Raw genomic sequence first — 13,116 nt, 5'->3', positions numbered from 1 at the left:
AAGCGTGGGAAAATTCACTGACCGTTGCACCATAATTAACTTTGCATTGCATGTTTAGTTACATTTTAATGGGTATTTCATGTTAAATGAGTTCTAATTCAGTTTTTTTTATATAGCGCCAAATCACAACAAAGTTGTGTCGGGGCACTTTACAGGAACATTCACATACATAAAAGCCAATTAGTAAAGTTATCTAAGGAGGCCAGCAGATTTATGAAATTCCTGCCGACATTAACCCCAGGTTGAAATGGACATGCTACAGCTCACTGCTGCCGCTGCTATTGGCTCTTGTAATGACCCCACACACATGTACAGTTGAATTCAAATGTTTACATACACTGAAGATGCAGTTTTTTTCCCCCTTACCTTTCCTGTATTAGAATTTCTTAAATGTATGCTTGTTAAATGCCCAGTTACACCTTACTACAGTATCTTTCTTAAAAAGTCACAAGTTTACTGCACATCTGAGCACGCTACAGTGAAGTTAAAACATTTTGAGACACGGTGGATCATTAACTGGAGGAGAAACGGCAAAACTAGATTCTGTCTCCTAATAAGGTCAGGAAATCAGATACTGCACGTCTTGTTAGTGATGATGTGTTTCTGGGAAAGCAGATGAGGTAAAATAAATGTGCACTTCTGCCATGATTTATGACCTAATAAAAATTGATGCATTCAGTTGCAGCCTGTAAATTAGAACATGCACACTGAAGTTTTAGTTGCTGTAAAAACAAAGGTTAGATATTCCATTTAGGTTCACATCGATCATTTTAAATTATGGTTTCATTATGTGATGAATTTAATATAAACAGTTATGTGGGTTTCTGGTAAATTTCCATCTAAATGGTTGAAATATGTTGTATTTGAATGGATCGTAAAGACTTGAGCAACATTTGTTTTAGGTGAGCTGCAGGGGATGCTGGCTTGTCTTGGGATAGAAATGGGTGGACTTTTTTGAGTTGCGTTCAGAGTGCTTGTCCTGTTTTTTCTTTTTGTAAATGTACAAAAAAAAAAAAGCCTGAAGCAAGGACAAAGTTGGATGTTACTAGGATAACCACCAGTACTGATCAGATTAACTTGGTCAATCGTGGTATTTCCTTGTGACACTCGGGTTCGATTTTTTTTTGTCTCATCCAAACTAGTTACTGTAGTTTTTAACATTTTACTGGAGTGTGAGGAGTTTAATCAGATGTTTTGTTTCTTTTGGGCATGGTATCACTGCAAGAACAACATGACGTCATGTTTATAATGTTGCCCAATGTAATGAGAGAAGAGGTTAATGAAATGTAACTGCTGCCATTGTAAGGTTATGGAATACTGAGGTGTATTTCATCCACCTTTTTAACTTTGTGTAGAAACTAAATGCTTCTAAAGCTCACAGGATACTTCAGGTTACATCTTGCAATGATCTGAGGAATGTTCTTAGGTGGTATCTATCGTCATTGACACACCCAACACTGATTATAAACTGAGTCACATCTGGTGCACAAAAATGAAGTAAAATACCTGCAAAAAAAAGTTATTGTATGCAAGGATGTTTAAAATCTCTCAACAGAAGAGAGGTTTTGGTAATATGAGGAAACAAACGGTACTGTTAAAGGTCAAAGCAAGGCAGGAAATCAAACATTGGTGAGATAATGGCTTTAAATTGTGTAAAAAAACATCCATCCATCCATTTTCTTTACCCACTTGTTCCATTTTGGGTCATGGGGGTCGCTGGTGCCCATGTCCAGCAATCACTGTGCGAGGGGCGGGGTACATCCTGGACGGGTCGCAAGTCCATCACAGGGACACATAGAGACAAATGAGACAAACAACCATTCACTCTCTCACTCACACCTAGGGACAATTTAGAGTTACCAATCAGCCTAACATGCATGTTTTTGGTCTGTGGGAGGAAACTGGAGCACCCGGAGAAAACCCACGCATGCACGGAGAGAACATGCAAACTCCACCCAGAAAGGCCCCTGGACCGGGGTTTGAACCAGGGACCTGCTCACTGAGAGGCAGCAGCTCTACCAGTTGCGCCACCGTGCTGCCCGTAAGAAAAACAGATAAAATATATTAAGATAAACTTGGAAAAAAAGCATAAATATTTGTAACAATATATTTTTTAATTTAATTGGGGTAGTAAAACAAGTACTGTACCGTAATAAGATAATTTTTGCGACCTACCAATGTAAAGTAGAAATTCTTCCAATAATGTAAGTGTATAATATGTGGTTATATCCCTGATTTTAATGTTTTGATAAATTAAAATGTGGAGAAAATTAAAAAGGCTAGTTTTTTAAACTTTTTACCATATTTCTAAATATTTTCATCTAAGTTCACTAATCTTTATAAAATAAACCAACAATGTCTAATGCTAACAACAAAGTCCATGCTCAATAATCCAGGTATAAAATCCAACATTTTTCAGTCAGGTCATCTGGACAGTTTAGTTTTTTTTTTTTTTTTTTTAGTGCTGAAACGTTTCGCCTTCGATCCGGAAGGCTTCATCAGTCAAGGAAACACAACAAAACTGATTCTTCCCCCAACAGCTTACTCCAAAATGGAACAAACCAGTTCTGCTGTTGTGTGTTTCCTTGACTGATGAAGCCTTCCGGATTGAAGGCAAAACGTTTCAGCACAAAAGAAGAAACTGTCCAGATGACCTGACTGAAAAATGTTGGAATGTCTAATGCTGTTAAATAATTTTTCTTATTTTTTTTTTCTTGCTATTCTACGGTGAAACCAGACGTGTTTTCCCTCTCTGCCCCCCCACCCTCTTCCCTGCTGCGCTCTTTTGTCCCGTGAACCCTTAAAAAGCCTCTTTTTTTTCCTGCATACCTCTTAATTGGAAGGATCAGCTGGTCTCTCAACAAAATCGATCAACTTCTCCCGACAGGAGTCAGGGTAAGAAGGACACTCTGAACTCTGAAGGAACAAATTGGATTCATGATGACGACTAGATTCTACTGTTTGGGTTGGTGGAATCTGGTTGTCTACAAATTTGTGTGGAGGTGTTGAAGCTTGACAGTGCTCGGACTGAATGTGGAGCTGTGACTGGGAATTGGAGCAGCTGTATCAGGACTGTGTTCTCCCTGGCAGCACTCATGAATGGTGGAATAATCTGGAGAAGCTGTGAGCTCGACTTTTGGAGTAAAGGATCAATTCGGCTGTTTTGGAGTTTCCATCAGAGAACATGTACCAGCGAGACTTTAAAGGCAGAAACAACAATTCACGAGTTCTGCCTGACCCAAACTGTGGCCTTGACGCCGGACTTTTCTCAACTCCTCCTGGAATGTTTGGAAAACAACAAAGATGCTTTGACTGTTTCCTCACCCCTCCCTTCCCCAAGGCCATGGACATGTGACAGAACCTTAACTGAGCTGAAGATGAATGTCACCTCTTATCTGGACAATGACTGAGGGTGGGGGCTCTGGACTATATTATGACTTTCCCTTAAAAATTCAATGTCTTCACCGCCTATATGTTCATGCATAACGTCTGTTTATGTTGCTTTGCTGTGTTAGTTTTTTTGATGCCTCAAATTGTGTCCTGTCTAGGACATGGAGTGAGAGATCTTTTTTTTAATACCGTCTCTCCTCATGTTTTCTTTCCTTTTCTTATCTAAGCAAAATATTATTCTGAATAAGAATAAGAAGGCCGCACTGATTATTTTAGCCGCAGCTTCGTGCACTCCGCCCATCTTCGGACGACTGTACGTACATATTTGCGTTGTATCTTGGTGCAATGCCAATAAAGTTTATTCTGATTCTGATAAGGGATACTTTAGGACTGAAAATATGTTCTTTAGATACTCTTGGTTCATAACAGCCAGAAAGTGATGTTTAGGATTTGGCCATAAATGACTGGGTACCATTCTTCTAAAGATAATTCACTTTGGCCTTAACACCAATATTGCCAATGTCTGTGGTTATTTTATATTACCTGGCAGAGCCCTATAAAGAGAGAGTTGCGACACTCCCATAGACTCCCATAGAAAGAATGGAATGCGGAAGTCACGTGGGTCATGAAGCGGCAAAAAGTTCCAAACAGCAGCGGGTTCAACATTGAACGTAGTTCATTCTCCGTGTTTTCTCCAGTAAGTTGATGAAAATACGACACTTTTTCTCCATTGTGAAGCTTTATCTGACTGTTCTGTACCACAATTTATCAACATTAATACTTCATGTCGCCAGTTTTAGTTAATGAAACATGTTAAATTACTAGTTGTGTTTTAACTGCAGCTGCTCTGCAACATGACGGTTTAAACGGGTCTATTTCTAATTCAACGTTTTAAAATATCTATTACTGCTTACATTTTGAAAGGTGGTCTTTTTTAAATTTATGGTAATTCCAGTTACTGAACTCAACTAGAAAATATTTGGCTTTTTTTCCTGAGATTCATTCAACCTTTATTTCTACAGGTAAATCCCATTGAGCCTCGAGGACTCATTTACAAGAGAGACCTGATTTAACAAAGAATGATGACAACATGACAACAAGATTGACGTAATTTAGTTAAAGTTATAGATCATTTGTCAAAGACTGCAGCATAAATTGTGACATTATCATTAAAGAAAAACGTGATTGTGGAGATGAGTCAATGTTTTCATGTTTTCCAGGTAAACCAGAGGAGAATGACTTCATGAACTGAATGTTGCATTCAAAGTATCACAAAGGTACAAGATCTCATTTTCTGTCTTCCAAAACAATAACAGCTTAATCAAGATGTTTGAATAAAATTACTTTAACACCATAACCTTCACAAAGTTGGTATTTACTGCAGGACTGTTAATTTACATTAGTTTTATATTATTAGTTTAGTGTTTGGTAATCATGGGTCAAGTTGAGATGAGACTCTTTCAAGACAGAACAAGAAACAAGAATTATTACAAGAATATATCAGCATCAATAAACTGTAGGACAGTAACAAAACACTTATTAAACTATCACAGGTACATTGAGATGGAGCTGGAAGTTATTCTTCATGCCAGTTGTCTTCATCTGATCTTTTGTAAAAATATGTCAGAATTTATTTTCCATTTTTAACATTTTTCTTCACAGGACTGAGTTAATTTTCTTGTCTGAAGTTCTTCTGTCCTGCTTATGTATTTTTTGTGTTCTAATTGTTCCTCAGGTTTTTCATCTCTGTTCCCTGACTGCCTGTTGATCCATCCTCCTGGTCCTGTTGATCCTGGATCATCAGATCCTGACATGTCCCCGTCCTCTGAGGACACATTTTCATCTGTCCCTCATCTCACTCGCCTCATTTCTGTTTCTTCCTTATTCAGTCTCTGAAATTACAACATCACTGTTAGAATGAAGATTAATGTTCAATAAAAAATATGACATGTCTTATTGTAACACTGTTCGTATCAAAGTTTAATTTAGAATAACATGTGTGATCACTGGTCAGGTCACTGGTCAGTTCAATGGTCAGATCACTGGTCAGTGGAAGTTCTGCGGTTCTTCTCATCTGGTTCTGGTCCATGAACAACTGGTTGAACCTCCTTCAGTCTCACATGTCCTCACTGTGTCTCTGTGAACTGTCCTCTCTCTAAATGTGTCTGTAGAGTGACATTAGTTTATTTTATTTAACATTTCTTTGACAGTTAAACATTTTGAGCCCTGATTGAAAATGTTTGTGCAGATTAAATTTACAGCTCTCACTTTGTGTTGTTGTGATGATGATGATGGTGCTCCTGCTGACTTCAGATGATGTCATTAATAAGCAGTATAAATGTCAGTAAAAGTACTTTATTAAAGCTTGTTTTACATTTTACATATTTTATAATAAATTGTTTGGAAATTTATTTTTGCACAATTAACACTTATTTTGTCATCTATTATGATTTTAACTAGAAACAGTTTCATTTAAATTAACATTTTAATCAATGAATTACAGTTTTACAATAGTTGTCAGGCTACAATCAACTCAGTTATCAGGTACTTGGTTGCCATAAAAAAACGACAAATACAACAATTATATTCAGTCTCTCTTGTAAACGAGTCCTCGAGGCTCAATGGGACGAACCTGTTTAAATAAAGGTTGAATTAATATCTTCTATAGAAATCAAGAATTCATCCAGATGATCTAAGGTAAGCTGGAGCAGATCTGAACTACTGGCATGGAGGACAAGGTGGAGCATTCTCATGCAGAGAACATCAGAAACAGTTTTATAACAGGTGTTACTCTGATCTTTTTTTAACGTGTGTAACATTATAAAACACCTAAAAAAGTTAAATCTGGTCCTCTGGACATTCAAAAAAACCAAAAACAAAGCGAAACAACAAAAAATGTAGAAACGTTTCGTCTCTCATCCAAGAGACTTCCTCAGTCTGAGGTGCTGTACAGCAGGTACAGGTTTTGGATGAGAGACGAAACGTTTCTACATTTTTTGTTGTTTTGCTTTGTTTTTGGTTTTTTTGAATGTCCAGAGGACCAGATTTAACTTTTTTAGATTTTTCTACCTGGATTATTGAGCATGCATCAGGATATTATAAAACACCGATATGGCTATATTGATCACTGTATTGCATATACATTTTTTTCTAACAAATATGTGTTTGCAGTCTCGTTTCCTTCTAAAATTTAATGATAAATGTATCAGCCGCTTCTAAAAATGCTTTGATAAAATGCATAGTCTGTGAAATAATCAATAATCAGTTAAGTAATCAGTTCGTTACTGCTCAATAATTACTGAAAGATGCCAGGTAAAGTAAGAAAAGTTGATTTTTGTGTTATGTTGCGCCAGCAGCTGCTCAAACTGACAGACAGCGATGAGCTTTTTGGAACTATGGGGAGCTGCATGAACCACGTGACCGCGTACCGGCGAGTTCAAAGAGTGTCGCAACTCTCTCTTTATAGGGCTCTGTTACCGGGTATATATCATTATTCCTCTGTTTATAATTGTTTTCTTTAATGTAATCTGATATTATTGTGTTGAAGATCTTTATATGTAATGTTGTTTGGTTGAAATAAAGTACATTTAAAAAATAAAAATAAAATCTTGTCTGAGATGAATATGGGCTAGGCTTTAGCTCACAAATCTGGTTGGAACCAAACCAGGGCGTTCAAAAAGATGTGTACAACACATCAGATATTAATTATTCTTTTTTTTTATTACAATGAACACTGCTTTAAAATGTTGGAAGCATCCCTTTAAATTCTTGAAAACTTTTTGTGTATTAAAGTGTTGAACAACATCCCAAAATATATTTTACTTAATCAAAAGCTATAGTGGACATATTTAATATTGTTTACAGGGATGTTTTTAATGTGGTATTTTATTATTTATGTTATTAATAAATATATAATTACAGCCATCAGTATCTATAAATAACGGTTGAATGAATAACATCTCTTAATGAAATGAGAATAACGAGTTATAACAGCAAATAATTTCTCTTTGGGATTAATAAAGTATTTTTGAATTTGAATTTTATTTAGTTTATCAAACATATCTCACTTGTAAATGAGTGAGACTAACCGGTATAAATAAAGGTTGAACGAAAAACAAAAATTAAGCAGTCACAAAACAAGTGGTTTGATTAAATGAATAAACGCCTTGCCCTACATCCCGCGGCTTCCCGCTGCTTTCACGTGCAGCTGCAGAGCAACAAATGTGGCGTAAACCACGTCAACTCGGAGAAAGCCCAAAGTGGCTGCCGTGTGGTGACCTCACATCCTGTTTTCCCCGTCCTGGAGGAGGACTGGCTCTGGACGGTACGGTCTCGGCTCAGCGTGAGTTCTGAGCGGACCTCACGGTGACAGCAGAGGACATCCGAACAGAACCCCCTCCCCGGGCTATGCTGCGTCCTGCGTGTTGACTCAGGAGGAAGGAGGCGTCGGTAAGTCGCTTATTTACTCCGAAGTTCACGACTTTCAGCTTTAATTTCGGAAACTTCAGCTCAGTTCGTCAGCAACTTTGATTTTGTTTTATTTAACCAAAAAGAAAAGTTCCACCAAAGTGCGCTAGAACAGCCTCGGTTTCTGGTTGTGCAACAGCCTGTTCAGAGGGTAACTGATAAAAAAAAAAGAAAACGTGTCATTGATCCAGTTCTGGTCACGGTTTAATATGAGGTGCCGGATTAACGCCTTTTTGTTGTGAAACTGCTCATATTTGGTTGTAATCCGGTAATCTGCAGAGCAGGCAGCTCTCTGCTCTCTGGTTTTATTTCAGATTCTTTGTGCAGAAATGTTGAGTTTGTGACGTCACGTCGGGGGCACCAGAGGAGCATCCTCAGCATGGTGCACCTCATGCTGAGGAGGCTTTTCCACCATGATGATATGAGATGTCTGCAGACTGTCTCAGCACTTTGTTACAATAAAGGAAAAATAATGTTTATCCCTGTCTATATGCATGTCTGTTAGCAAAATAACACTAACCGCTGGATAGATTTTATTGAAACACTCAAAAGTAATCATTGGACTTTAATCAACAACTGTTAACTTTTAGTCACCCTGATAAGATGGCTGCCAGAGCTAGCAGCCCTTTAAAAGCACACCATTGACCACTATTGACCTACCATTTGGTGTAGTAGTTGTTGAGACTGATCCTCAACACTTAATCTAAGCACTGACAGATTGTTCAACATCTTAGTTTAATTAAAAAAAAATCCTTTGGCATCATCTCAGTCTGTCATGAAGTAATGGGTGGATTTTAATGGGACTTGTGGGAAACTACCATTAGATGAACATGCACAGCGGATCAAATATTTGAGCTATCCCTGTGTTTTGTAGCTGCCACAGCTGTAATGAAACTACATAATTCAGCCAGATGTTCAGATATTCTGCTCAGATTTGGTGGTATTGTAGCTGAGAATGGTTCACAACACAAGCGCTACTCATTGCCTGAAATCTTTAGCACTACATTTCGGCGTCAGCTCGGTTTGTCTGGTAGTCAAAAAATCTCATGAATCACTGGACAGATTTTAATGAAACTTCAAGAACGTAACTTGCATCTACGACTTTTTAACTTATGTGATCACCCTAATTCAAGATGGCCCCCACAACTAACAAATGGCTATAACTCGGTGAACTTTACTGATATTTAGCTCAGATTTGATTAGTTGAGTCATTCACAAATTATATGTGAAGTGAAATATCTCAATATCACAAGATCATGCATAACATTATTTTAATAATAATAATAATAATGTGTTTTGATCATTGTATGTTCCTATACAATCGTGAAATTGGCTCTCTGCATTTAACACATCCACCCCCAGGTGGAGCAGTGGGCAGTTATTGAGAGTGCCCAGGAGGCAATTGGGGATAGGGTGTCCTGCTCAGGGACACCACGACATGTGCAATGACTGACTGGGGATCGAACCTGGGACTTTCGGGTCCCGAGTCAGCCGTCCTGCCTCTACCCCATAAACAATCACAGAAACAAATCAAAAGTTGTCACTGATCAACTTCACTTTATTCACAATATTCATAGTCATTTATTTTTCCCTACTTGCTTTTTTCCATGGGATTAGACTATTTTCCGGAGGATCTCTATGACTCCGTCATATTATCTACAAGTGAAACATTACCGCAGGTGTGACTGTTGAAAGGTAACGCGCACGGTGTAAAGGTTTCCATGTATCTCAAGGGATTGTGAAACCTGGAGTCAATAAAAATGAAGTTATCATTGAATCCAGTCAGAATATGAAAAGTTTAATAAAAGTCCAATTATTTCACAGATGAAATATATTGTGTATTTTAAATACATCTCACATTCCTATACTTATTGTCAACTTTTTTTTTTGACAATAGAAAAATAAACCAGATAAGTTTTGGTGCAGAAATGAATGTATTTTTAAACTAATCAACTTTTCTTCTCTGAAGCCCACTAGTAATTTGGGAAATACTTTTGTAATAATCTGAGCTGATGAAATGTCAAAGAATTGATGTGTGTGAACTGTTTAAGAAGCATAAAGAAAAATTAGATTAAAGTGTTACTTGTGGTTCCATGGTAACACACTTGCGTCTCTCGCTCCCTGACAGCACTCTTAAGAACAGGCAGACAGAAAAATAGAATAGTATCAGACTCTTTATATAAGTACAAACACTTTCACAAAACACTTGTGCAAAATGGCCACAAAGGCCAGACATTCTTTAAGCTGCCTCTGACCATTCACCGATCACTAACTGATCCGACCAGGTTCTTTTATTGACGTGAGGTTTCATAAATGAAACGGATCCAAAAGAGACGTAAAGTGGAGCTCAGCTGTGTTGATGTGGAGCACTACGCATTAAATCTGTGATGGATATCTACCTCATAATTTATAAAATATGACAAATCGGGGTGCACCGATAAATCAGCTGGCCCATTTATCGGGCCCGATTTCCTTAATTTTGGGAAATCGGACGATACTTGCATGAGAAACCGATTTTACAGATTATTTTTTTTATTTTTAAGAACAATTGTCTGAACTTCATTTATATTTCAGAGCACTACCTCATGGCCAGTTAAAACAAGTTGTATTGTTTCCAGGATATTGTTCAAGGGTATGTTTTTCACTAAAATAATATTGGAAAATTGAAGGTGCACTGTGACCTTGTAACACCTGACGATGTCACTTATGAAACAAAATCAGTATCAGCCAAAATCGGAATCGGTGCACCCCTCATGACAAATTAACTGTGTTTAGTGATTTGTTTTTATTTATCATTATTGTTGTTTTTTGATTAACCAATTCTTCATGTACCGTAATTTCTGGACTATAGAGTGCACCTGAATATAAGCCGTGTACAAAAAAACCCAAAAATTTTGTACATATACAAACCGTGGGTGTTCACATTGTAACAGGAGTGGCAGCACACAGCTACTGAGAGAGATGTGCAGCTCGTTCAGATCAAGATTCAACCACCAGATGAGGCTTTATAGACTTTGTTTTACTGTTCATCACATACAGAGGGAGTGAACCCTACAGATCTTCAGGACCTCCCTCCCTCATGGTTACTCCCCACCCCCCTCCCTGTTCTCTCCTTCCAACCCTGTTTCATTGGTCCACTGTGACCTGTTTGATAATTTAATTGGTCAGCTTTTTTTAACCTTTTATTTATACAGGTAGCCTCATTGAGTCACGAGGACCCACCCCCCAAGAGAGACGTTTATTGGGCAGCTATGTGAGCGCCCTGGTGTTTTTGGCGGCATGAAGCTCGTTAGCCCGTCAAAAAAATTTTTTTCCATAAATTATTTGCAGCATTGTATAAGCCTATAGTTCAAAACGTGTGAATAAAGTCACGACTTATAGATCGGAAAGTACGGTAAATGCAGAGCTGTGTGTTGTCATCAAGCTTCTTTTCTGGAACAAATTATTGTGTAGTTTTTTAATATGCAGACGGGTTGTTGCACAGACTGTATGCCATCGTTAAATCACATCCTTACCTTTTCACAAGTCGATTGTTGTGGCTCTGTTACTACCTCGCAGGGTGGCTTAAAGGTGCAGAAGTGATGACTTCCACCTGTGGCTGTTTCAGCTTAGAGGCACAACAGTCTCAAGTAGGCCTGTCACAATAAACAATAAATCAATTAATTGCATGATAAATGAAAATTATCTACCTCATTTTCATTTATTAGCTTTATTGTTTCTTCGTGTCTCTCTTTCTACTGAAGACACTGGATGACAAAAGGCTCAACTCCAGTGTTCTTCACTGACCCCTCCCTTTCTCTTTTCTCTTTAAACTTTGTTTTGACCACCCACAATTGCGTTTTTGGATCGTAGCTAAGCTGAGAAGCTAAGCTACGAGCTAAGCTAACAGGCCGACATCGGTGAAAAACCTCCATCTTGTCAAAGCTCCACAAAACCCGTGCCTTCGTCTAAATTGTTTTTCTCTGCAAAAAGAAGCTGGAAACTTGTTTACTGATTTTTTTTTTAATTAAAAGTTTTGTGTGAAAAATGCTATGCTAAAGAGTTCAAACCACACCGAACGTCTGTCATTTTGAGAACCGAAAAACAAGAACAAGAGACGGCCCATGTGACGTCAAGAGGCCTCCCTCCCATTTCACTTAAAGAGACGCTGCTCACTCCCTCCCTATCCATCCTTCGGTTCAAACAGTCTTATACTGCCATCCAGTGGTGAAAAATAGTACTAAACACAAAAATTAACCAACATTTCTTCTTAAATTTGACAATAATTACTAATTGGTGTCAAATTTCAAGCAATATTATCGTTTATCGCAATAATTTTTGAGACAGTTAATCGCCCAGCAAAATTTGTTATCGTGACAGGTAGATATGCACCGATCCGATACCAATATCGGTATTGGTCCCAATATCAAAAAAGCGTCAGGATCGGGTATCGTTGACAATGTGACTGATCCATGACTGGGCAGATCTGTTCACTCTAATTCAATGCTTTGTGCTCTGAGTGACGTCACGCGCTAGCGAACTCGCTGCAGATTGTTTTCAAAATGGAGTTTTAAGTTAATTCAGCACTGGGTTTGTAAGCTCAATCATCCAGGTAGACAACAACAAAAATGGCTAAATCATGTCATCTGGACCTGTTTCAGAAACGGGTCCAGATGACATGATTTAGCCATTTTTGTTAATTCAGCACAGTTTTTCTGTATCGGATCGCCATCGACAAACCACAGGTATCGGAAGTGAAAAAAGTGGATCGGTGCATCCCTAGTGACAGACCTAACCACAAGTTTCCTTTAACCACCTCCTCTGCTGCCTTGGTCCATTCAGAAATTGCTCCAATATGGCCAGAAGACATCCCAGTCCTGGCTTAAAGCATTTCTGTGAAAGTGCACAGAAGTCTTATTGACAAAAACAACAACAAAACCCTCAAATTGTCAGCGTCATCACACGACATTTTTTTTTTCATCTACAGTGTTTTATACTCTGCAGTCTGGAGGCGCTTTTAGAGAAATCCACAAGTCCCATAGCCGCGAGAGACACACCAATTTAAAGACAGCCAGAAGGCCTGCATTTTGTTGTAAACCTGGATGAGAATTGTAAATTTTGTGGAAGTAAAAAGAATGAGCGTTCTAGAGTCACCAGAAACTTCCACAGTCTGATTACACACATTTTAAAGTTTTGTTGTCTCTTGTAGGACAGTTTTTCTTCTACACTTGGCTCAGGATTTTCCAATTGTCTTAAGGCAATGTCTTAATTCTCTTATAC

At 38.1% G+C, this 13,116-nt stretch overlaps 1 protein-coding gene across 1 annotated transcript in view; it reads left to right on the top strand.

The window, feature by feature from the left end:
* The first annotated feature begins 7,607 nt into the window (after window positions 1-7,607).
* LOC119414192 (probable cation-transporting ATPase 13A3) overlaps window positions 7,608-13,116 on the top strand; it is a 46,664-nt gene continuing 41,155 nt past the window's right edge. Inside the window, exon 1 of the mRNA XM_037681292.1 lies at window positions 7,608-7,839. The gene's annotated coding sequence lies outside the window, so the exon portion shown is untranslated. The remainder of the gene's footprint in view (window positions 7,840-13,116) is intronic.

This window comes from Nematolebias whitei, chromosome 9 (assembly GCF_014905685.2).
Source record: "Nematolebias whitei isolate Nwh7 chromosome 9, NemWhi1, whole genome shotgun sequence".
Lineage (NCBI taxonomy): Eukaryota > Metazoa > Chordata > Actinopteri > Cyprinodontiformes > Rivulidae > Nematolebias > Nematolebias whitei.
Note: the sequence above shows the minus strand (reverse complement) of the source record. Positions and strands in the feature narration are given on the sequence as shown.